Here is a 26,438-nt window from a genome sequence, read left to right on the forward strand (position 1 = left end):
AGCTGGTCTTTTCAACACACCTCGCTCCCTGGTCGCCAGGCAAGTGGCTGTGAGCAGTAGTTTCTGCTCTTTTCCCTTGTGTGAGATCCCCTCTGGGCTCTCAGCCTCAACCCCCCCCCCTCCATTCCTGTAAGCAGGGGAGATTCAGGCGCTCCCTACCAGGTTTGTTGTGGCTTCTTCTTTGCTCCTAGGTTTTTGAGAGCTGTTCTTGCAGTTCAGAGTTGATTTTTCATGCTGATTTTTCCTAAATTGATTTGTATTCCAGTTTGGTGGTGAGAGCTGGGTGTCTGTGCGTCCACCTACTCTGCTGCCATCTTTTTCTCCCCTTTTCACTTTATTTATCAGTTCTGTTATTGTCTTACTCCCCACTAGACTGTAAGTTACGTGAAGGCTGAAGTTTTGTGATTTGTTCACTGAAGGGGTTGGAATTGAGCAAGGACCACTTCTACACTACCTGACACCCCACACTCAAGCAGCTATAAGCCAACCCTGAAGACCTGCTTAACCCTGAGACAGCTTTTCTCCTGTATCCACATAGTCAGCTTAGGGAAGCCAGGACCACTGCCTGTTAAGCAGCTTCAAGGAAAATTTTCTTCTTGTCCCAAGTAGAGAAATAAACAAAATTTAATGCCCAGAATATCACCATCTTTCTTTTAAGAGGACTTATTTCTGGGAGATGTCTTAGCCAGACTTTCTTGACTCTAGTTAAATAAGTCACCTAGGCGTTAACCACTAAGGTGATTTTCCACATTATCTCCTTCTTGAACTCTCCTACTTTAAGTTTAAGCCTCTGATAAGGCACTGTGGTGGCTCTGGCCCAAATACAGAAACATGGGGGAGACTATGTTCATGAAGAAGATCACAATGGACTCTTCTCTGCCAGCCTTAAATCCCAGTAGGGCCTGTCAATTCTTTGCTTGCATCCTGAACTATCTGGCCCTCTCTCCCTGCATTATCCTTGCCTGGCAAAATCCCTGTTGTGAGAAAATCCAACTTCCTTACATGTGCAAGTGAGCAGCTGAAGGGGCCAGAAGAAACCGCAGAGCCAGCAGCCTGGTCTGGCTTAAAGTCCTGACCACCTACTTCAGCTAGAACCTCTGTGCTACCTGCAAGCCTACCCTTCCAGTCTCACTGCTCTCCCACTCTTCCGGACAGCTATTCATACTCTCTTCTCAGCCATCCTCTCAGCTGATAAACTTGATTCTTATTTCATTGAAAAGACAGGAGCAATTAAAACAGAACTTCTATAATCTTCCACAACAAACCTGCTAACTCGTCTGAACCTGGACCTGAATATTCTGCCTTCACTCCAGTCACCATGGATGAACTGACTGTATGTCTTGGTTGGTTCTGGCTGTTAGAACAGAATATCACAGGTCTGGAGGCTGAGAAGTCCGAGATCAAAGTACCAGTATGGTTCTGGTGATGGCCCTCTTGCTGGGTGAGAGAGGGATGCCTACCGACTGTGTCTTTAAATGACAGAGGAAGTGAACTCTGTTTCTTTTCTCTTCTTGTAAGGATACTAATCTCATCATGGGGACCCTGCCTTTATGACCTCATTTAACCTAAAGCCCCACTCCTAATTGGTGTTTAGGGTTTCAACACATGAATTTTGAGAGGACACAAATATGAAGTCCATTACGTGATGTCCTTGGCTTAACCTACACTTCCACTTGGGCACTGGGCCCCATCTCCTCGCACTTATTCAAGGACATCAGGACAGTCATTATCCCCTCGCTTTAACAAATCATAACTTCCCCCTCTTTACATGATCATGCAAATATGCTGAAGTATCTTTCAACTTTAAAAACAAGAAAGAAAAGTCTTTAGCTCCTCCCCTGAAAGCCTTGGCCTTCTTCCCCTTTCCTTCTCTAGACTAGACTCCTCAGAAGGGTGGTTGCAGTCTCCACTCTTTCCAGTTCACACCAGCCGGATCTTCATTCTCGACACTCCACTGACAGCTCTGGTTGAGGTTTTTGCTGACATCCCTGTGCCAAACCTAGCTCTCAGTTCGTAGCCCTCATCTTACTCACCATCTCTCCCTTGAAACACATGGTTTCTAGGACACTGCCCTGTCTCCTCTCTCCTCTCGCCTCATCATGCCTTCTCAGAATGCTGATTCCTCTTGAGCAATATAATCTGGAGTGCCCAGAGCTCGGCTCCCTGATCTCCACTCTCTCCTACACCCACTCCTTCAGGGCTATCACCACTTCTTGCTGATGACTGCTGAGTGCATACCTCCAGCCTAGGCCTCTTCCAAGAGTGGCAGCCTCACAGCCAACTACTGACTTGACATCTGCCTCCAGATTAAGTATTGTCTCAAAATTAATATGCCCAAATAAAACTGGAACAAATGCTCAAATTTCCCCTTCTAAATTAACAGTACTTTAAGCCAAAAACTCTGCAGCATCCTCGATTTCTCTCTTTCTCTCACATGCCACCGTCAACCTATCATCCAGTTGTCTAGAGTAGTCTAAAATCCAACCATTGTTTTCCCCCATCTACACCATAACCTTTCCAGCAGTATTGCACTGGCCTAGCTGTTCTCTCTTGTTTTCCCTCATGACCTTCTATAATCTATTCTCTATACAGTAGCCAGAGTGAGTCTTTAGGAAATATATGAGCCACATCATCTATATCATTTCACTTCTGTGCCCCAAATCTAGCAATGGCTTTCCATCTCACAGTGACTTCTGGTTGCTGGCAACCTCTACGACCTCCTCACCCCTCACCTCCTTCCAACTTGCTGTATACCAACCATGCTGGCCTCTTGTCCTTTCTCTAATACACACCTCAGGGCCTTTGGACTTGCTATACTCTGCCAGGAATACTTTCTGCCAGACATCTGCCTGATTTGCTCCCCTACTTCTTCCTGGACCTTCAGACCTTCTCAGAACACACTCTGTAAAGTGGCACAGACTCTACCTACCCACCCCTTTGTCTTCCCCTTAACTGATGTGTTTTTTTTCCCTAACACTTTGGTTTTGCTGGCTCATGTGCTCATCTGTTCAGACTCTGCTCCCTCCTCACAAGGGAGGATAAACTCCGTGAAAGCAGATCCCTGTGTTTGCTTGGTTCATTCTGTGTACACAGTGACTGACACATGCATAGCCACCCTCTTCACATCTGTGTGAACAAAAAATGAATTTATAATAGTAAATTCATAAACAACTTGTGTGTGATGGCAGACAAATGATTAAGTAAGTTATAGTTTCACTTCTCAATGGAATTTTACATAGTCAATAAAATTGATGGAACCACTCATAGGTATTACTCGAAGGACTTGAAGAATTTTCAAAAAGGACCTCAAATTGCTAACAGACACATGGGGGGTGGGGTGAGCATTACCCACCTTGCAACCAAGGAAAAGCAATTGAAAAGAACTGCAGATACTATTTTCCCGTTGCTAAATTTGCACATGTTTCTCTTTAAATGCACACCACCAGACTCTGGGAATGCTTTCCAGTGGAGAACTTTTCCTTTGGGGGATGTAAATTTATACAACACCTTTAGAAAAAATTTGGACAAAAATGCATCATATTACATCAAGATGTTCATTCTTTTTCATCTGGTAATTCTGCTGGGAGTATCACAAAAGAACATAATAAATACCAAGGATATATATATATATATATATATATATATATATATATATATATATATATACACATATACATACATACCTGTCTATCTATTTACCTATCTACCTGTATAATATACCTTTTGATATAAAAGCAAATAATCTATACATCTTATTGTTAGGAAAATGATGTATCTACTCTGTTGAACATGATTAAGCCACTAAAATTATGTTTTTGAGGATATTTTGATATGGAGGCATATTTATAACATAATATGATACTAAATGGTTTAAAAGAATCTGCCCCAAGGAAGACACCAGGTTATCTACATAAGGAGTGAAAGGTGTCCACAGAGTTCCTTTAGGAATCTGGAGATGTGACTTCTGCACAGGATTACTGACTTGATGTTTTCTATTTTGTTTCCAAAGGTTTAATTAAGTTTCTCTTTCAGATAGTGCTTTGAATGAGCACTTTTCAGATACTAATCAATGGTACATGGAAGATGAGAGGTGACATCATGTGTTCTCGTTACCCAGCACACATAATCCAGGAGAAGCTGAAGGGAACAGTAGAGGGCAAGCTAGCCACATGGAATCCCCAAATCATAAATACTGAGCCTGAGGTTTTTTTCTCAGCTGCACACCTGTGTACCTGCACATGCAGAACCCAGCTTCAGTCCAAAGAAGTGAATGGCACATTGACTTTTTTTTAGGCAATTAAAAATGTTTAAGATAGTTGTACATTCACATTCAGAACAACACAGAGATACCTTCACCAGGTGTCCCCCAGGGGTAACATTTTGCAATACCACAGCCAGGATACTGAGATTGATACAACCCACTGATCTTATTCAGATTGCCTTAGTTTTACTTGTACTCCTATATGTGTGTGTGTTGAGTTCTCTGCAATTTTAACACATTTGTAGGTTCCTGCTTCCACCACCACAGTCAAAATACAGAAGTTCCTTCCCCACAAGAATCTCTCTGTTGACCTTTTATAGACACACTCAGTTCTTTTTCCTGACACACCTGTTCCTAACCTCTAGCAACTACTAATGCTTTCCATTTCTTATTTTTTTCATTTCAACAAAATTATATAAATGGTATAATATACTGTGTAAACATTTGGGACAGGCTTTTCCTTCATTCAGTATCATTCCCTCTAGATCATCTAAAGGAGTCATCCAAGAACTAACATGTATCAATATTTGGTTCCTATTTATTATTGAGTATTAGTCTATGGCAGCAATTTTCGACCTTTTTCATCCATGGCACACATAAACTAAGTCATTACCAAAATTCTGCCACATACCAAAACATGTTACATTTTTGCTAATCTGACAAAAAAAAAAAAAAAAAAAAAAAAGATGGAACAACTATGATTCATTCACACTGGACAGCTATAGCTGTGTTAGCTGTTGTCATTTTTTTATTTGACAGTCGAAGGGAAAAGAGGTCAGTGCTCCTGACTAAATAGTCAGGTATTGCGTGTTTTAAAAATTATGGCGAGTGACATCACGGAAATGGCGCCGTGAGCAGCGCGTCGGACAGATCTCCCCAAAATCTCAACAAATTTATCAACTAGAAACAGGAAAATTTATCTTCGGAGCATTACGGAGTTCCACACAAACTGAAAGCAAAAGGACTGTTATCACTTGAATCTGAGAGACGAGGGTGTGGAGGAAGCTACCACAGGGACGTTCATTCAAGCCGCGAGGAAGTGCGCCTGTGGTAAGTCATCCCGCACTCGTGAGCAGCAGCCGCGAGCCGCCGCCGCCGCCAGCCGCCGCCGCGAGCCGCCACCGCGAGCCGCCGCCACGAGCCGCCACGAGCAGCGCCCGGGTCGGTTGCAGAGCGAGCACCGCCCACACTCCGGAGCGGCGAGCAGCCGCTGGCGCACGCCCGGTCTGGTTGCAGACCGAGCATTGCAGACCGAGCACCGCTAACGTTCCCAGCGGCCCGCGCACGGGGAGCGGGAGAGGCCCCAGGGCGGTATTCCCTACTTGGGAGATTCTCTCCGCGGGCGGGGCACCTCACCCAGCCATTCAAGCTAACAATCAAGCGTTGGGGGAGGGGCGCGCGCAGGCAGCCTGAAATACCTTCGGGAGCACAGCTGCGACCCAATTACTAAAATTAACTTAACCCGTGAAATCTGCGCACCCTCGGTTCTAATTGATAAGATCTCTCTCAGTTCACCGACCCAAGACAAGAGGCGTGATATTTTTTAGTGCCTCTCGCTAAAGGGGCGGGGGCAACTTCTGATTGATAGAGCCTCCATATTCAGGGATAAATGCTAACAAGAAGGACTTGGCAGATAATAAGATCTATACCACACTAGTTGCAAGCAGAGACTAGTGCCTCTTCTTACCAGCCAAAACAGGCTACAAAGTGGGGAAAGCCTGGGTTGAGAGGTCCAACTGAATGCTAGGCACTGAACAGTCACCTTGACAACAATTGACTCCCACCCCCGCCTGATTACACTGGAGGCCCTGACTGCCAGAGCCCTTCCCAAAGCCTTGCACTGAGTGGGGATAGAGTGGGGATTTCCCAGCTCTTTGAGCCTCTTACTCCCCAGGCAGAAGCAGTGGCAGCCTTATAGCTGGATCACCAGGCTGCTAATTCAGGAAGGGGGGACTAGGAGAGAGAATCCACGAAAGCAAACTCTCTCATCGTTGGACCCTGCAAACGCCAACAAGCCTTGACTACCAGCAAGACTAAAGCCAATTATATGACATTGCCATAGAATCCCATCAACTGCAAATCCCTACCTAAATGTGACACAGGGGCAGAGCCTGGGGTACAGAGTCACCGACCAGGAAGAGGGAGAGAAAAGAAAAAGGAAGAAGTTAACATCTCAAAATCAAGAAAAATCCACAGACTTTACAACTTGTTCCACTAATTTTTTTTGTTGTTGTTGTTGTTGTTGTTTGTTTCTTCTATCCTATTGCCTTTATTTCCTCCACCTCGGTCCTTCTATTCTCTGCCCATCTTATGCTTCCCTTTTCTTGAACTACACTACCCATAAGTGTTACATTTTATTTCTCTTCTTCATCCTCACCCTCCTTTGGGGTTATACTCCAGGACACTTAACTCTCACTCTCTCCTCTTTTGTTTTTTTTTTGTTGTTGTTGTTTTTTGCTTTATTTTGTTTTTTTCTCTTCCTTTTTTATTTCTTCCTTCGTTTTTCTCTTTTTCTTATTTTTTCCTTTCTATTCATTTTTTCTTTTCTCGTTTTACTTTCCTCCCATTTAATCCTCAATCACGAACAAATTAGTTAATTTGGGACTCAAGGCTTTTTTTGGCTTTATTTTTCTTTTTCGCTTTTGTTTTTGTTTTTTTCTTGTTAGTTTATTTTTGTGGCATTTTGGGTCCTCCCAACCCAAGGTCTCCATTGTATTTGGTCTTCGCTCCACTTAATACAACAGATTTTTACTTATTATTTTTATTTTTTTCTTCTTTATTATTCCTTTTTTTGTCGTTTTTTCTGGTTCCCTCTTATCCCTCTCATTATATCTCTTAGTTGACCATCACCCGCAGGCAGATCAACTTATGCTTGTCTAAGATTTTCTTCCTTTTTTTTTTTTTTTTTTTTTTTTTTTTTTTTTTTGCATTTAGTAGGTCCCTACTCCCCTTTTTTTTTTGCCCCTTGAACTCTTCACCGCAAACCAGGCCCTCCATTATAGGCACAATATTTCCCTGAGGAGGGGAGAGGAGGGAAGGAGAAGAAAGAAAAAAAAAGGGGGAAATAATAAATTATTACTGCTTTTTTTTGTGGGGTGTTTTACCCTTTGGTTTTTTTTTGTTTTTGTTTTTTTGTTTTTGTTTTTTTACTTTTTACTCTTTATTAATTCTAATTAGTGCTATCAACAAGACCACCCTCAGATGCCAATAAGAAAGAGGAAATCGAATATTATGGATACAAAAGAAAGAGAGGTAACACAAATAGATGTGGAAAAATCTATGGAGAAAAGACTTAACATATTGGAAGCCTTGGAGCTAAATGACAGAGAATTTAAAATAGAAATCTTAAAAATACTCAGAGATATACAAGAAAACACAGAAAGGCAATATAGGGAGATCAGAAAACAACTCAATGAACACAAAGAATATATTACCAAGGAAATTGAAACTATAAAAACAAATCAAACAGAAATGAAAAACTCAATTCACGAGCTGAAAAACGAGGTAACAAGCTTAGCTAGCAGAACAACCCAGATTGAAGATAGGATTAGTGAAATAGAAGACAAACAACTTGAGGCACAACAGAGAGAAGAAGAAAGAGACTCAAAAATAATAAAAAACGAGAAAGCCCTACAGGAATTATCTGACTCCATCAGAAAGAATAACATAAGAATAATAGGTATATCAGAGGGAGAAGAGAAAGAAAATGAAATGGAGAATATACTCAAACAAATAATAGACGAGAACTTCCCAAGCCTGTGGAAAGAACTAAAGCCTCAAATTCAAGAAGCAAACAGAACACCGAGTTTTCTTAACCCCAACAAACCCACTCCAAGGCACATCATAATAAAGTTGACACAAACCAATGACAAAGAAAAAATTCTCAAGGCAGCCAGGGAAAAGAAGAGTACAACATATAAAGGAAGGCCTATTAGATTATCATCAGATTTCTCAGCAGAAACTCTACAAGCTAGAAGAGAGTGGACCCCAATATTTAAAGCCCTGAAAGAGAGGAACTTTCAGCCAAGAATACTATACCCATCAAAGCTATCCTTCAAGTATGAAGGAGATATAAAAACATTCACAAATACAGAAAAGATGAGAGAATTTATCACGAGAAAGCCCCAACTCCAGGAAATACTAAAGGGGGTTTTCCAACCAGATTCAAAGAACAAAAGAAAACAAAACCACAAGTAACAGCTCCACCAAGAACACAATAAAACCAAACTTAAACTGTGACAACAAAGGAAAAAAAAGGGGGGAGAGAATGGAGATTAACAGTAGCAAACGACGATGAAGTGCAGAAATACTTATAAGATAGGGTACTACAATGAATATGGTAGGTACCCTTTTCATTACTTAATGGTAACCACCCTAGAAAAAACCACCACAAAAACACATGACTTAAAAAAGGTAGCAACAGAGGAAAGAAGTATGGAACACAAACAAACAGAAACAAATGATAGAAAAACAAAAGAGAAGAATCAAACTAGATACAAAACTAACAGAAAGCAATTTATAAAATGGCAGTAGGAAACCCACAAGTGTCAATAATTACACTAAATGTAAATGGATTAAACTTACCAATAAAAAGACACAGAGTAGCAGAATGGATTAAAAAAGAAAATCCAACTATATGCTGCCTACAAGAAACACATCTAAGCAACAAGGATAAAAACAAATTCAAAGTGAAAGGCTGGAAAACAATACTCCAAGCAAACAACACCCCAAAAAAAGCAGGTGTAGCAATACTCATATCTGATAATGCTGACTACAAGACAGAAAAAGTACTCAGAGACAAAAATGGTCACTTCATAATGATTAAGGGGACACTGAATCAAGAAGACATAACAATCCTTAATATATATGCACCAAACCAAGGAGCACCAAAATATATAAGACAGCTACTTATTGACCTTAAAACAAAAACTAACAAAAATACAATCATACTTGGAGACCTCAATACTCCGCTGACGGCTCTAGATCGGTCATCCAAACAGAGAATCAATAAAGATATAGTGGCCTTGAACGAAATACTAGAACACCTGGATATGATAGACATCTACAGGACACTTCATCCCAAAGTGACAGAGTATACATTTTTCTCTAGTGTACATGGAACATTCTCAAGAATTGACCATATGTTGGGCCACAAAGACAATATCAGCAAATTTAGAAAAATTGAAATTGTACCAAGCATATTTTCTGATCATAAAGCCTTGAAACTAGAATTCAACTGCAAAAAAGAGGGGGAAAAACCCACAAAAATGTGGAAACTAAACAACATACTTCTAAAAAATGAATGGGTCAAAGAAGAAATAAGCGCAGAGATCAAAAGATACATACAGACAAATGAAAATGAAAATACGACATATCAGAATCTCTGGGATGCAGCAAAAGCAGTAATAAGAGGAAAGTTCATATCACTTCAGGCCTATATGAACAAACAAGAGAGAGCCGAAGTAAACCACTTAACTTCACACCTTAAGGAACTAGAAAAAGAAGAACAAAGACAACCCAAAACCAGCCGAAGAAAGGAGATAATAAAAATCAGAGCAGAAATAAATGAAATAGAGAACAGAAAAACTATAGAAAAAATCAATAAAACAAGGAGCTGGTTCTTTGAAAAGATCAACAAAATTGACAAACCCTTGGCAAGACTCACCAAGGAAAAAAGGCACAGGACTCAAATAAATAAAATCCAAAATGAAAGAGGAGAGATCACCACAGACATCATAGGTATACAAAGAATTATTGTAGAATACTATGAAAAATTATATGCCACCAAATACAACAACCTAGAAGAAATTGATAAATTCCTAGAACAATACAACCTTCCTAGACTTAGTCATGAAGAAGCAGAAAGCCTAAACAGACCAATCAGCAGGGAGGAAATAGAAAAAACTATTAAAAACCTCCCCAAAAATAAAAGTCCAGGCCCAGACGGTTATACTAGTGAATTCTATCAAACATTCAAAGAAGACTTGGTTCCTATTCTACTCAAAGTCTTCCAAAAAATTGAAGAAGAAGCAATACTTCCAAACACATTTTATGAGGCCAACATAACCCTCATACCAAAACCTGGCAAGGATGGCACAAAGAAAGAAAACTACAGACCAATATCTCTAATGAATACAGATGCTAAAATTCTAAACAAAATACTGGCAAACCGAATACAACAACATATTAAAAAAATAATACATCATGATCAAGTGGGATTCATCCCAGAATCTCAAGGATGGTTCAACATACGCAAAACGGTTAACGTAATACACCATATCAACAAAACAAAGAACAAAAACCACATGATCTTATCAATAGATGCAGAAAAGGCTTTTGATAAAATACAACACAATTTTATGTTTAAGACTCTCAACAAAATGGGTATAGAAGGAAAATATCTCAACATGATAAAGGCCATATATGATAAACCATCAGCCAACATCATTTTAAACGGCATAAAACTGAGGACTTTCTACCTTAAATCAGGAACAAGACAGGGTTGTCCACTCTCTCCACTCTTATTTAACGTGGTGCTAGAAGTTCTGGCCAGAGCAATCAGACAAGACAAAGAAATAAAAGGCATCCATATCAGAAAAGAAGAAGTAAAGGTATCACTTTTTGCTGATGATATGATCTTATACATTGAAAACCCGAAGGACTCCACAAAAAGATTATTAGAAACAATAAACCAATACAGTAAGGTCGCAGGATACAAAATTAACATACAGAAGTCCATAGCCTTTCTCTATGCCAACAATGAAATATTAGAAAACAAACTCAAAAAAATAATCCCCTTCACGATTGCAACAAAAAAAATAAAATACCTAGGAATAAACATAACAAAGAATGTAAAGGACCTATATAATGAAAATTACAAAGCATTGTTAAGGGAAATCGAAAAAGATACAATGAGATGGAAAAATATTCCTTGTTCTTGGATAGGAAGAATAAATATAATCAAAATGGCCATATTACCCAAAGCAATATACAAATTTAATGCAATTCCCATCAAAATCCCTATGAGATTTTTTAAAGAAATGGAACAAAAAATCATCAGATTTATATGGAACTATAAAAAACCCCGAATAGCCAAAACAATCCTAAGGAAAAAGAATGAAGCTGGGGGCATTACAATACCTGACTTTAAACTATATTATAGGGCCACAATAATCAAAACAGCATGGTATTGGCAGAAAAATAGACACTCAGACCAATGGAACAGAATAGAAAGCCCAGAAATAAAACCACATATATATGGTCAAATAATCTTTGATAAAGGGGCCAACAACACACAATGGAGAAAAGAAAGCCTCTTCAACAAATGGTGTTGGGAAAACTGGAAAGCCACATGCAAAAGAATGAAACTCGACTACAGCCTGTCCCCGTGTACTAAAATTAATTCAAAATGGATCAAAGACCTAAATATAAGACCTGAAACAATAAAGTACATAGAAGAAGACATAGGTACTAAACTCATGGACCTGGGTTTTAAAGAACATTTTATGAACTTGACTCCAATGGCAAGAGAAGTGAAGGCAAAGATAAATGAATGGGACTACATCAGAATAAAAAGTTTTTGCTCAGCAAGAGAAACTGATATAAAAATAAACAGACAGCCAACTAAATGGGAAATGATATTTTCAAACAACAGCTCAGATAAGGGCCTAATTTCCAAAATTTACAAAGAACTCATAAAACTCAACAACAAACAAACAAACAATCCAATAAAAAAATGGGAAGAAGACATGAATAGACACTTCTCCCAGGAAGAGATACAAATGGCCAACAGATATATGAAAAGATGCTCAGCTTCATTAGTTATTAGGGAAATGCAAATCAAAACTACAATGATATACCACCTCACCCCTGTTAGATTAGCTATTATCAACAAGACGGGTAATAGCAAATGTTGGAGAGGCTGTGGAGAAAAAGGAACCCTCATTCACTGTTGGTGGGACTGTAAAGTAGTACAACCATTATGGAGGAAAGTATGGTGGTTCCTCAAAAAACTGCAAATAGAACTACCTTATGACCCAGCAATCCCTCTACTGGGTATATACCCCAAAACCTCAGAAACATTGATACGTGAAGACACATGTAGCCCCATGTTCATTGCAGCACTGTTCACAGTGGCCAAGACATGGAAACAACCAAAAATCCCTTCAATAGAAGACTGGATAAAGAAGATGTGGCACATATACACTATGGAATACTACTCAGCCATAAGAAATGATGACATCAGATCATTTACAGCAAAATGGTGGGATCTTGATAACATTATAAGGAGTGAAATAAGTAAATCAGAAAAAAACAAGAACTACATGATTCCATACATTGGTGGAACATAAAAATGAGACTAAGAGACATGGACAAGTGTGTGGTGGTTACCAGGGGTGGGGGGAAGGAGGACAGGGGGAGAGTTAGGGGGAGGGGGAGGGGCACAGAGAATTAGATAGAGGGTGGCAAAGGACAATCTGACTTTGGGCGAGGGGTATGCAACATAATTTAATGACAAGGTAACCTAGACATGTTTTCTTTGAATATATGTACCCTGATTTATTAATGTCATCCCATTACCATTAATAAAAATTTATTTAAAAAAAAAAAATTATGGCGGCACACCAGTTGAAAATCGCTGCTCTATGGTGTGGATGTGCCACAGCTTCACTAATCACTCACCTACTGAAGGACATGTGGGTTGTTCCCAGTTCTTGGCTATTACAAATAAAACTGCTAAAATATTTATACAAAGTTTTTTCTATGAACTTAAGTTTTCATTTCTCTGGGATAAATGCCAAAGGGTGAAATTGCTGAGTTGTATGGTATTTGAATGTTTAGTTTTATAAGAAACTGCCTAACTATTTTCTAGAATGGTTGAACCATTCACATTCCCATTCCCACCAGCAATGTATGAGTGATCCAGATTCTCCACATTGTTGCCAGTATTTGGTGTTGTCTCTATTGTTTATTTTAACCATTCTGATAAGTTTGTAGTAGTTTTAATTTGCATTTTTCCTAAAGGTCAATGATGTTGAACATATTTCATATGTTTATTTGCCATATCCAATGAAGAACGGTTTTCTCAAAAATCAGTAGTATCACAGTTATGAAAAGAGAGACTGGAAAAACTATTTGCAAAATTCACATCTGATAAAATACTGTTACCCAAAATATACAAATAACTCTTAAAATTCAACAACAATGAAACAAATAACCCAAATAAGAAATTGGCAAAGACCCGAATAGACACCTCACTAAAGAACATATTGAGATGTTAAAAAAGCATATTAAGAGATGTTCCTGCCCTGGCCAGTTGGCTCAATGGTAGAGCATTGATCTGGCATTTGGAAGTCCTGGGTTCGATTCCCAGTCAAGGCACACAGGAGAAGTGCCCATCTGCTTCTCCACCCCTCCCCCTCTCACTTTTCTCTCTCTCTCTTCTCCTCCTGAAACCAAGGCACAATTGGTTTAAATGAGTTGGCCCCATACACTGAGGATGGTTCCATGGCCTCTGCCACAGGTGCTAAGAAGAGCTTGATTGCTGACCAACAGAGCAATGCCCCAGATGGACAGAGCATCGCCCCCTAGTGGTCTTTCTGGGTGGATCCTGGTTGGTGTACATGCGGGAGTCTGCCTCTGCCTCCTCTCCTCTCACTGAATAATAAAAAAAAGAGAATGATTTTATATTATATGTCATTAGGGAACTGCAGATTAAAACAACATGTTTCCCAGCCCTCAGTCCTACAGTAGAAAATGACCCAAGTGAATTCATTCCTCCCCTGGATGGAAGAGGAGTCTCACCAAAACCTCCAAGAGGGGTGAATCAGGAACCTCCCAGAAAAAAACTAGCAAGGAGAAGTCCATTCCTTTCCTACTGGCTTGAGAGCCTTCTCCTTTGCTAAGTGACAGAAGGAAAATGAACAAGGCCTTGTGGCGAGGCCTTGCCACAAGAAGTCCTGATTCTACAGAGCCTTGTTGTCTCCTGATGAAGGCCTGAGACTCCTCTCTCCCACTCAGAAACACCAAGTTACAGGGTGGCATCAGCAAGGGACAATCTGCCACAACAACCGCCTGCCCCAAAAAGCAGGCAGGACCCTGCCCAGGAATCACTCCTTATGTCCAGGTCCTGGGAATCCAGTCACTTCCCTCATCTAGCAGCACCCTCATAGGGAAATTTACCTCACCCATTGTGGATAAATGAAGCAGGCCAACACTGTACCATGAAAACCATGAAAATAAAATTGTTACTGTAACCATAGCCCACAAAGGTAGCCTGAGTGCCAGATCTAAAAAGATAGTCTGCTAACATAATAGCTAAAATGTCCAGGGTACATTAAAATATCACCAGTCTTACCCAGACCCAGGAAAAGTGCAAAAATACAGTCAACTGATGCCAATATGGAGATGAATCAGGTGCTGAGATTATTTGACAAAGATTTTAAAGCAGTTGTTATAAAAATGTTTCAATTACAAACTGTTGACAAAAATAAAATAAAATTAAACTCATCAAAAATAAAATAAAACAGCCTGACCAGGCGGTGGCACAGTGGATAGAGCGTCGGACTGGGATGCGGAAGACCCAGGTTCAAGACCCCGATGTCACCAGCTTGAGCACGAGCTCATCTGGGTTGAGCAAAAAAAGCTCACCAGCTCGGACTTAAGGTCCCTGAGCAAGGGGTCACTCAGTCTGCTGAAGGCCCACGGTCAAGGCACATATGAGAAAGCAATCAATGAACAACTAAGGTGTCGCAACAAGAAACTGATGATTGATGCTTCTCATCTCTCTCCATTCCTGTCTGTCTGTCCCTATCTATCCCTCTCTCTGACTCTCTCTCTGTCCCTGTAAAAAAATTAATTAAAAAAATAAAAATAAAATAAAATAAAACAGAATGAAAAATTGTAGAACTGAAAACCCAATGACAAAAGTTAAATATATGTATATATTGGATGGCCTTAATAAGAGATGAAAGTGTAAGAGGACAGAATCATAAAGCTGAGGAAACAGTAATATATTTTACCCAATTCAACAACACAGAGAAAATAAACAACAGCAGCAACAACAAAACAAAGCTTCAAAGACCTGTGTGACAATTAAAAAAGATCCAGGGATTCCAAGATGGCGACAGAGAAAGCGGATGTTCTAACTGCCACCTCCCAGGACCAAATTGGATTACAACTTAATTTAAGAACAGTCATTTTGAAAAACCAACTCTGGAATAAACAAAGAGGAGTACATAACCAAGGATCACAGAAGAAGCCACACCGAGACTGGTAGGAAGGGCAGAGTCATAGAAAAGGCTGTCCCGCTCCCAGGAGTGAGAGGCGGCAGAGGGTCCTGAGGGACTCTCACTGCGGGGAGGGTTGCCCTGAGAGGTGTGGGTGCTCAGGCCCTGTCCCAGAGCCCCAGCCTAGAACCCCAGAGCCTAGAAGAGGCACACAGCATTTGGAGGTGAAAAGAGCAGGGTTTCTGTCTGTGAGAAAGAGACAGAGCTCTTGGAGACGGAGGCTCCATCTTAAAGGGCCAGTGCAGAAAATCTCATTCACAGCCACTTACACGGAGCTCCAGTGTAGAGAGATCTGAGATGCCTACAGTTGCATGAGGAGAGTGTAAAGTTGGAGGCCCAAGAAGAGACACTGTGGGAGATGGCCACTGGATCCCCTGTGCTAAGTCATTCTCTAATACTGCAGTCACCATATTTCTTGGTTGGAGCAGTTCCCTCTGAGTGGCATCAGCTTGGGGAAGAGCAACTGCTCCACCTCAGGAGTCTCTCCTACCCCAGTCATGGAGATGGTGTTGTTCTGGGAAGCCAGGAAGCAGTGAGCATGTTAGTGACTCAGTTTTCTGGTGTTGAAGCTGGATATTTCCCCCACAAGCTTCTGACTTTAAGACTGGTAATTCTGTCTCCCAGGAAACTCAGTAAAAACTGTCCTGAGTGTGGACAGACCACACCTCTGGGTCTGAGTTCACACCCACCGGGCTCCTGGGACCACCACCTACTGAGGTCTGTGAAAAAAGTCTGGACAGACTGACACTTGGGGCTGAGAGGCAGAGCCACACCCACCACTTTCCTAATTCCTGAATTGCCCCAGACTCTAGACTCCACCAGAGGTTTTTTCAGTGGCTGAGTTCAACAAGCAGCCAGCAGACAGAGGCTGCAGGAGGTGGGACTCAGGGAACCTTGGCCTTTTAAGCAGACCTTCCCCAAGGCCCAGTGTGGTTTAAAGCCAGCCTAGGTGTGCAGCTTGGTATTTTCATGTGCACCTGGGCCCAGCAGAGGCAGCCACAAACTGTGGATTGCTTGTAGCTCCAAGAAGGTTGCTGAGGGTCAATCACAGGCAGTGTCTCTCACTGGTCTGTGCCAAGTTCCTCCCAGGAAGGCCCAGGGATGGCACTTCGAGTGGCCAGCTGCGGTGAGCATCGGATCAGGACCTAACATTCCTTGCCAGAGTGGTTTCCTAAGGAAGGGCTCCTCACACCTGGCCCAGCTAAGGTGAGTTCCGCTCTCTGTGGTCAGCACTGGCACAGCGGTTCATGTGCATTGGATAAGGGTGGAGCTTCAAGTCAGCCAGCCTGGGTGCTGGATATCCTGCCCTGCTGGTCTATATTCCACAGGGGGAAGAGAGAGGCTTAGAGCATGGGCATTTAAAGTATGGGTCCCTGTGAGTCTATTGTTGGACCTGGTTGAGGGCCTTAGCCACTTTCTTGGGGCGGGGGGAACAGTCAGCCTCAGAAGAGGATTCTCTCAGTCTTCTTCCCTGAGACCAGGGTCTCACCATCTGTAAGAACTTCTGCAGAGGGACTGTCATCCCCATTCTATCTCAACCTGCTGCTCACTTTGTTGGGGAAAAATAAAATTGGAGTATCCAGCAGTGGCTGAAGGATTAGGCTCTGGAATAGGGCCCACATTCCCTGTGCTGTGCTCCTGACTAAGAGACCCCTGAAGTAAGGGGTCCCACTAACATTGTATTCCCAACCTCAACTGCCCTAACCCACCAAGCTTACAACCTGTAGAGGGGTTGGTTGGGTGAGGCCAGTCTGAGCCCACACTATAGTCTTTCTACGGAAGACTCTGTGGGAAGACCAGGCAGTGGCAAGAAGAGGTGGAGCAGTTGAAAAATGGAAGCAAATAATATAGAGTTTGGGGCTTTTACAGAACTACTGTCATCTCTAAGCAGGAGGAAGCTGATCCTTATACACATGTTGGCTCCTCCCAAACTACCCAGGCACAGAAAACACAGGCACAAATAGCAAAAAGACCAGTCACTGCAGACGGGTAGACCAAAGCAGGTTACAAACAACAGCTGACACCAACCCAAGAGGATCTAGAACCAACACAATTGGTAGTGGGTGGCAGACAGGACCAACCTCAGACTCAGCTAGCGGCACAAGCAGCACCCCCAAAGGAGAAGTCTAGCAGGTACCATACACTGTGGAGAATAAATATGCCCAATAGGACACACATTGTACACTGTGTAATACACATAATCAAGGTTGACCCTTAGAGCCAACCTGCCTGAAGGGATAACCGTTCTGGTCTGTGGTTGGTCCACAAAAGTACCAACTGCATTCAATACTCACATACAACAGGAGGGAAAATATAAGGTCTACCGGAAAGTTCTGTCCATTTCTATCACAACAAGTTTCGACACGTAAGCACATGTTTATTTGGCGCATGTGTGCCTCTCTATTTTTATCACTTAATGTATACATACTGATGTAGCAAGTTAACTAAAACAAAGTTGATTCATGTTAGTCTTATGTGTGAAGCAATAGTGTACCCATGGCTACTGATAAAGTTAATTTACACCACTGTAATTTTTATGAATTTCAACAAGGAAGAAATGCTACAGAAGCATGTCTGTCGAATCCACCATATTCCCTGGTCTTAGCACCCTCTGACTATCACTTGTTTTTGTCCTTACAAAATTTTTTGAAGGGCAAAAAATTCAAAAATGAAGAAGATATCAAACAAGCACTGGTTCAATTTTTCACATCAAAAGATAAAACATTTTTCAAAAATGGGATATACAAATTGCCCTCATACTGGCAAGAAATCATTAATAATATGGCAATTATATTATTTAATAAAGTTTATTGATGGTAAGAAAAATTTGTATTTTGTTTTATTCCAAAAATGGACAGAACTTTTCAGTAGACCTTATAGTACCCTCAATAAGCATCCCTAGAACAAGGAAAGCCAGTGGCCTGGAAGTCACTGAGCTTATCTTCCTCATAAGACTCACAAAAATTTCAGAGTTACACAGCACTACCTAGTACACAGACAATATGGGCAGACAAAGAAATGTGACCCGAATGAATCAACAAGAGAAATCCCCAGAAAAAGAACTAAATAAAATGAAAGTAACCAAACTACCAGAAGCAGTTTTAAATAATGATTGTTAGGATGCTTAAAGATCTTAGAGCAACAATGGATGGACATAACTAGCACCTAAATAAAAAGATAGCAAGCATCAAAAAGCATTCCTGAGAGGGAAGTTCATAGAATTACAGACATACCGTAAGAAACAAGAAAAAGCTTAAATAAACAACTTAATCCTGCATCAAAAAAACTAGAAAAAAGAACAACAAACAAAGCCCAGAGGAAGTAGAGGAAGGAAATAATAAAGACCAGAACAAAATTAAATAGCATAGAGGCTAAAAAAAAAATACAAAAGGTCAATGAAACCAAGAGCTGGTTCTTTGAAAGGGTAAATAAGATTGATGAACCTTTAACCAGACTCATCAAAAAAAAGAGAGAGAGAAAAAACTCAAATAAATAAAATTAGAAATGAAAGTGGAGAAGTAACAACTGACACCATAGAAATGCAAAAGACTGTAAGAAAATAATATAAAGATCTGTATGCCAGAAAATTGGACAATCTAGGTAAAATGGATAAATTCCTAGAAACATACAATCTTTCAAAACTTAATCTGAAAGAATCAGAAAACCTAAACAGACTGATTATAACAAATGAAATTAAAAATGGAAACAGTTACCAAAAAACTCCCAACAAATAAAAGTCCTGGACCAGATGGCTTCATAGGCAAATTCTGCCAAATATTCAAAGAACTAACACCTATCCTTCTCAAGCTATTTCAAAAAATTCAAGAGGAGGATACAAGCTCCTTTTATGATGCAAGCATAATCCTCATTTCAAAACCAGGTAAAGACATTACAAAGAAAGAAAACTATAGGGCAATATCCTTGATGAACAAAGATGCTAAAATTCTCAACAAAATATTAGCAAACCATTTCTAGCAAAATATTTTTTAAAAATCATACATCATGATCAAGTGGCATTCATTCTGGGGAGACAAGGCTGGTATAACATTTGCAAATCAATAAATGTGATTCATCACATAACAAAAGGAAGGATAAAAATCACATGATTATATCAATAGATGCAGAAAAAGCATTTGATAATATCCAGTACCCCTTTATGATCAAAACTCTCAGCAAAGTGGGAATACAGGGAACATACCTCAACATAATAAAGGCCATCTATGACAAACTCACAGCCAACATCATACTTAATGGGCAAAAATTAAAAGCAATCCTCTTAAGATCAAGAACAAGGCAGGCTGCCTGACCAGGCAGTGGCGCAGTGGATAGAGCGTAGGACTGGGATGCGGAAGACCCAGGTTCAAGACCCCAAGGTTGTGGGCTTGAGCGCGGGCTCATCTGGTTTGAGCAAAAGCTCACCAGCTTGGACCAAAGGTCACTGGCTCGAGCAAGGGGTTACTTGATCTGCTGAAGGCCCACAGTCAAGGCACATATGAGAAAGCAATCAATGAACAACTAAGGTGTCGCAACGAAAAACTGATGATTGATGCTTCTCATCTCTCTCTGTTCCAGTCTGTCTGTCCCTATCTATCCCTCTCTCTGACTCTCTCTCTCTGTCTCTGTAAAAAAAAAAAAAAAAAAAAGAACAAGGCAGGGTTACCCTCTTTCACCACTCTTATTCAACATAGTTCCGGAAGTCCTAGCCACAGCAATCAGACAAAAAGAAGAAATAAAAGGCATCCAAACTGGAAAAGAAGAAGTAAAACAATCATTATTTTCAGATGATGTGATATTGTATCTAGAAAACCCTAAAGTCTCAGTCAAAAAACTGTAGAGTATTCATTGATAAATGAATTCAGGAAGGTGGCAGCATATAAACTAATATTCAGAAATCAGTGGTATTTTTATACACCAACAATAAACTGTCTGTAAGAGAAATTAAGGGGAAAAATCTCCTTCAATATTGCAACAAAAAAAAATAAAGTACCTAGGAGTAATGAGGTAAAATTTAAGCAAGGAGGTAAAAGACTTGTATTTGAAAAATTATAAGACATTAAAAAAAGAAATCAAGGAAGATACAAACAATTGGAAGCATATACCATGTTCACAGATAGAAAGAATAAACATCATTAAAATGTCTACACTGCCCTGACTGGTTGGCTCAGCAGTAGAGCGTCGCCCTAGTGTGTGGAAGTCCTGAGTTCTATTCCTGGTCAGGATACACAGGAGAAGCACCCAACAGCTTTTCCTCCCTTCCCTGTCTCCTTCCTCTCTATCTCTCTCTTCCCCTCCCTCAGACAAGGCTCTATTGTAGTAAAGTTGGCATGGACACTGAGGAAGGCTCCATGGCCTCTACCTCAAGCACTAGAATGGCTCCGGCTGAAATGGAGCAATGCTCCAGATGGGCAGAGCATCACCCTCTGGTAGGCATGCTCGGTTGATCCCGGTTAGGCACATGTGGGAGTCTGTCTGACTGCCTCCTTGCTTCTAATTTTGGAAAAATACAATACACACACACACTACCCAAAGCAATGTATAGATTTAATGCAATTCCTATTAAAATATCAATGGCATACCTCACAGATCTAGAAAATTATTCCAAAAATTTATATGGAACCAAAAAAGAACATGAATAGCCTCAGCAATCTTGAAAATGAAGAACAAAGTGGGAGATATCACACTTCCTGATATCAAGTTATAATACAAGGCCATTGCAATCAAAACAGATCGGTACTGGCATAAGAACAGGCATACAGACCAATGGAACAGAACAGAGAACCCAGAAATAAACCCACACCTTTTTGGTCAATTGATATTTGGCAAAGAAGGTAAGAGCATACAATGGAGTAAAGACATTCTCTTTAATAAATGATGTTGGGAAAATTAGACAGGTACATGCAAAAAGTGAAGCTAGACCACCAACTTACACCATTCACAAAACTAAACTGAAAATGGATAAAAGATTTAAATGTAAATCATGAAACCATAAAAACCTTAGAAGAAAATACAGAAAGAAAACACTTCTATATCTCTCATAGCAATATTTTTGCAGATTTATCTCTACAGGCAAGTGAAATAAAAGACAAGATATACAAATGGGACTATATCAAACTAAAAAGATTTTGCACAGCAAAAGACATCATTAACAAAATAAAAAGACAACCCACACAATGAGAGAACATATTCACTAATACATCTGATAAGGGGTTAATAACCAAAATTTATAAAGAACTTCTAAAATTCAACACCAGGCAGGTAAACAATTCAATTAAGAAATGAGCAAAAGAACTGAATAGACACTTCTTCAAAGAGGACATACAGATGGCCAATAGGCATATGAAAAAATGTTCAACGTCACTAATCATCAGAAAAATGCAAATTAAAGCCACAATGAGATATCACCTCATACCTGTCAGAATGGCTCTCAATAACAAACCAACATACAATAAGTGCTGGTGAGGGTGTGGAGAAAAGGAACCCTCCTGCACTGCTGGTGAAAATGCAGACTTGTGCAACTGCCTTTTGACCCAGACATCCTACTTTTAGGAATATATCCTAAGAATACCAAATCACTAATTCAAAAGAAGAAATGCACCTCCATGTTTATTGCAGCATGTTTACAATAGTGAAGATCTGGAAACAGCCCAAGTGTCCATCAATGGATGAGTAGATTAAAAAGCTGTGGTACATATACACAATGGAATATTATGTGGCCATGTAAAAAAAGAAAAGCTTCCCTTTTGCAATGGCATGATGAACCTGGAGAATATTATGCTAAGTGAATAAGCCAGGCAGAGAAAGACAAATATCATATGATCTCACTTTATGTGGAATCTAATGAACAAAGTGAACTGAGGAATGGAATAGAGGCAGAGGTGGGGTCACAGGGAGCAGAGGGACAGCTATCAGAGGGAAGGGGGATGAAGGGATGGAATCAGAGAAGGTGAGAGAATAGTTAAATTATATATACATAACACAGAGATACAGAGAATAGGACAGCAAATCCCAGAAGGAAGGGGGGGAGCTAGGGAGAAGCGGGTAAAGAGGGTGTAATGAGGGACACGGGTGGGGGGTGAGGGAGTTATATTGAGTGGGACACTTGAATCCATGTTAACACAATAAATTAAAATTAATAAAAAAAGTAAATCCCACATGTTATAGTAGAGTCCCAGAGAAGAGAGAAAGAGACCATGGTTCAAAAAGAATTCAAAGAAAATACTTTCCAAATTTGGAAAAGACATCAACCTACAAATTCAAGAATCTCAATGAATCCTAAATTAGATAAGTAAATAAATAAATTCATGCTAATACATATAATTATTTTTTTAATTTTTTATTTTTATGTATTGATTTTTAGGTAGAGGAGAAGGGGCGAGAAGAGGAGGAGAAGCAGGAAGCATCAACTTGTAGTAGTTGCTTCCTGTATAAGCCTTGACCAGGCAAGCCTAGGGTTTTGAACCAGTGACCTCAGCATTCCAGGTCAATCTTTTATCCACTGTGCCGCTACAGGTCAGCATATAATTAAATTTTTAGAAAATAAAGAAAAAGAAAAATATCTTGAAACAGCCACAGGGAAATGACATATTATGAACCAATTTATATGATAGTGAGTTTCTCACCATCTGAAACTATAGATACTAGAAGGAAATAGCATATTTTTTCAAGTGCTGAGATAAAAGAACCACTAACCACAAATTCTATACCTCGCATAACTATCCTCCAGGAATAAAGGGGAAATAATCATACTGACCAATGTTCTATGTCGGAACCCAGTATTTGCGTTTAGAGGGCCTACCCTTAATGAAATGGCTATAGCATTTTCTTCAAACAGAAAGTTAATAAAAGAATCTTGGAGCAGCATTAGGAAGAAAGAAAAAACAATGGAAAGAGAACATATATAGGTACATACACTAGACCATTATCCTCATGAGTTTCATAAATTATATATAATTATAGAAGCAAAAATTATAATACTATCCAATACTTAAATCAATGTGGGGGGAGGTTAAAAGGAGAAGTAAAGTTTCCACACTCTACTTGAAGCAGTAAAGTGGTAATAAGAGTAGACTGTGATAAGTCACATATGTATACTTCAATACATATAAAGAGCAACCACTAAAAAGGCTATTCAAAGCAATACCCTGAAAAACACTATACATAAATCAAGATGGAATTCTAAACTTTGTGCCAATCGTAAGTAGGAAGACAGGAAAAAGAAACTGACAAATGAGAAACAAACAAACAAAAGAACCCCAAGAAACATATAATAAAATGGCAGACTTGGCTCTAACATATCAATAACTCTAAATGCAAACAGTCTAAATACACTAATGAAAAGGCAGAGATTGTTTTAGTGGTTATAAAAAGTTTCAACTACATGTTCTTTACAAGAAACTCACTTTAAATTCAGTGATATAAGTAATTTTAAAGCAAAAGTATGGGAAAAGGTATAACACACAGGCATTAATAATATACAACCAGATATTAATATCTAATAAAGTCTATCTTAGAACAAAGGAAATCAGGGGCAAAGAGGACACTGCATAGCAGTAAAAGGATCAATATGCCAGAAAAAAATAATGACCCTAAATATATATACACCAAATAACAGTGTAAAAATCCATGAAGCAAAACTAATATAGTTGAAAGAGAAACTAGATAAATCTACAGTTTCAGTTGGAGACTTCAACACCCTTTTCTCAGCAAATGATATAATTTCCAGGGAAAAAATCAGCAAGAGTAGAGAGAATCTAAACAATGCAGTCAGCCAACACTATATAATGAACACTCATAGAGTACCCTACCGCACAACAGCACCCTCCCAAGTGCTCAAGAAACAGTCACCAAGACCTACCATATTCTGGGCAATATAACAAATATCAAAAAATTAAAAATCCTTGCTTGACTGGTGGTGGTGCAGTGAATAAAGCATTGACCCAGAATGCTGAGGTCCTTGGTTCAAAATCCCAAAGCCTCTGGCTCTGAGTGAGAGCTTGTCAGCTTGGGGTTGTTGGTTTGAGCAGGGAATTGTCTACAGATCCCAAAGCTCGCTAGCTTTTGCCCAAAAGTCGCCGGCATGAAAAGCTCAAAGTTTCTGGCTTAAGCAAGGAGACACTGTTTCACCCTGGTCAAGGCACATACCAGAAGCAATCATTGTACAATTAAAGTGAAAGCAACTATGAGTTGATGCTTCTTGTCCTCTCTCTCCCCTCCTGTCTCTCTCTCTCTTTTAAAAAATAAAAAAGTAAAGCCTTGAAATCATACAGATTATGTTCTCTGGCCATAATGGAATCAAATTAGAACTTAATAACATAAAGAAAACCTCTAAACATTTAGAAATTAAACAAATACTTCTAAATAATTCATTGGTCAAAAGGAAGTTTCAAAAGAAATCTAAAAACATACATAGAACAGCATGAAAATGCTCACCACCTTTTAAAGGTTTAAAAGGTTTAAAATGAAGAGAACTCAACTGAGCTTTATATTATTTAAGTCACTTACAAGGGTGTCTCTTCCCCAAGCTCAGTCATTCCAGCAGGTCTGATCATCGTACTCCTTACCGCTTAATCATCTTTTGCAATGGTCTCTCCTCAGCCATTATAATGCTTGCCAAGTTTTTTGTTCGTATTCTAGTCCACAACATTCTTCTGCAGGTATAAAAATGTAAGGAAAGAAATTTCTCCCTTCAGAGAAGTGTCACAGGGCAGATGTGTCCAAAAGTGTTAATAAAATCTCAATTTTAAGAATGATGCCTAAAGAGAGCTAGAAAGGGTCCAATGGGTTATGAAATCTGGCAATTAATTCCTGAAAGAATTCCTGAGAAACTCTAATGAGCTTTGCATATTTCCACTTTTTATAAGTGGGATTGAATGAGTTAGATTATTCACACTTTTCAAGTGTAAATCTGAGCTAAAAGATCCTTAATTATGTTTAGGCCAAGAACTATGAAAGCAACAAGGCACTCAAAAATGAATCTTCAGAAATTAAAGAAATATATGTAATGCTACAGATGTGAGCGTTTTTCTTTTTTAAAAAGCAGATCTAGTTGCTGGGTACATGAGTATACATAGTTTGGCCTTCCTTCAGGCAGGGACCCTGGTGAGGGTGATGACATGTTAATTTCAAGAATATGTGTCTGAGAGAAGAAACATAGAACATGTTTTATGAGAAGTTTCACTTTGGAGCAGAGGTCCAAGCTGGCTTTGGGGGTGGTCTTATGGCCACCTGGACAAGTCAGGTTTCTTGCCAGTTCTGGATCTGGCTCATTGCCAGGCCTCATTAGACAAGGTTAAATTGGAGCCAGTGGGAGGGAGAGCAGGTCAAGCTGTTGAGACTCTGGACTGAGTGGGCCCCAGTGCACTGCAGGGCCCTCCAGATCCAAGGTGGTATCAGAGCTCCTCCACCCCACAAATTCCTTCTCCTCGGCACCAGCCCCTGCACCCGCCATAGTTGGCTGGACACTGAATGAGGATGAGATCTGGTCTCTGCCCTCAAGAATTTTGAAATCTTACTGGGAAGGTGAGACCCACAGCCAACCAGGGAAGCAGTCAGCCAGTGCATGCCCTGTGCTGAGGTGAGACGCGATTCAGCAGGTCATAGGTTGGGGCAGACTAGAGAGGTGGAGGTGGCGTCAGGCTAGCAGGTCTGAGGCTCCATGGCCATGCCTTTTTCCCCGAGTTTTATCTGAAGTGGGACATCATGCTCGGATGTTTGTCGAGACAGCTGCCTGACTGCTGGAAAAGGACACATTTCTATGGAATAGAATCATCCATGTGTGCCCCCCCGTCCCCTCTCCCATCATTCTTATAGTGCCAAAGCAGCCAGAAGGTGTCTCTGTAATGAGATTTGAAGAGGATTTGCTGATGTAGCTGGGCTATGGAATGGAAGCA

Source organism: Saccopteryx leptura, chromosome 3 (genome assembly GCF_036850995.1).
Source record: "Saccopteryx leptura isolate mSacLep1 chromosome 3, mSacLep1_pri_phased_curated, whole genome shotgun sequence".
Lineage (NCBI taxonomy): Eukaryota > Metazoa > Chordata > Mammalia > Chiroptera > Emballonuridae > Saccopteryx > Saccopteryx leptura.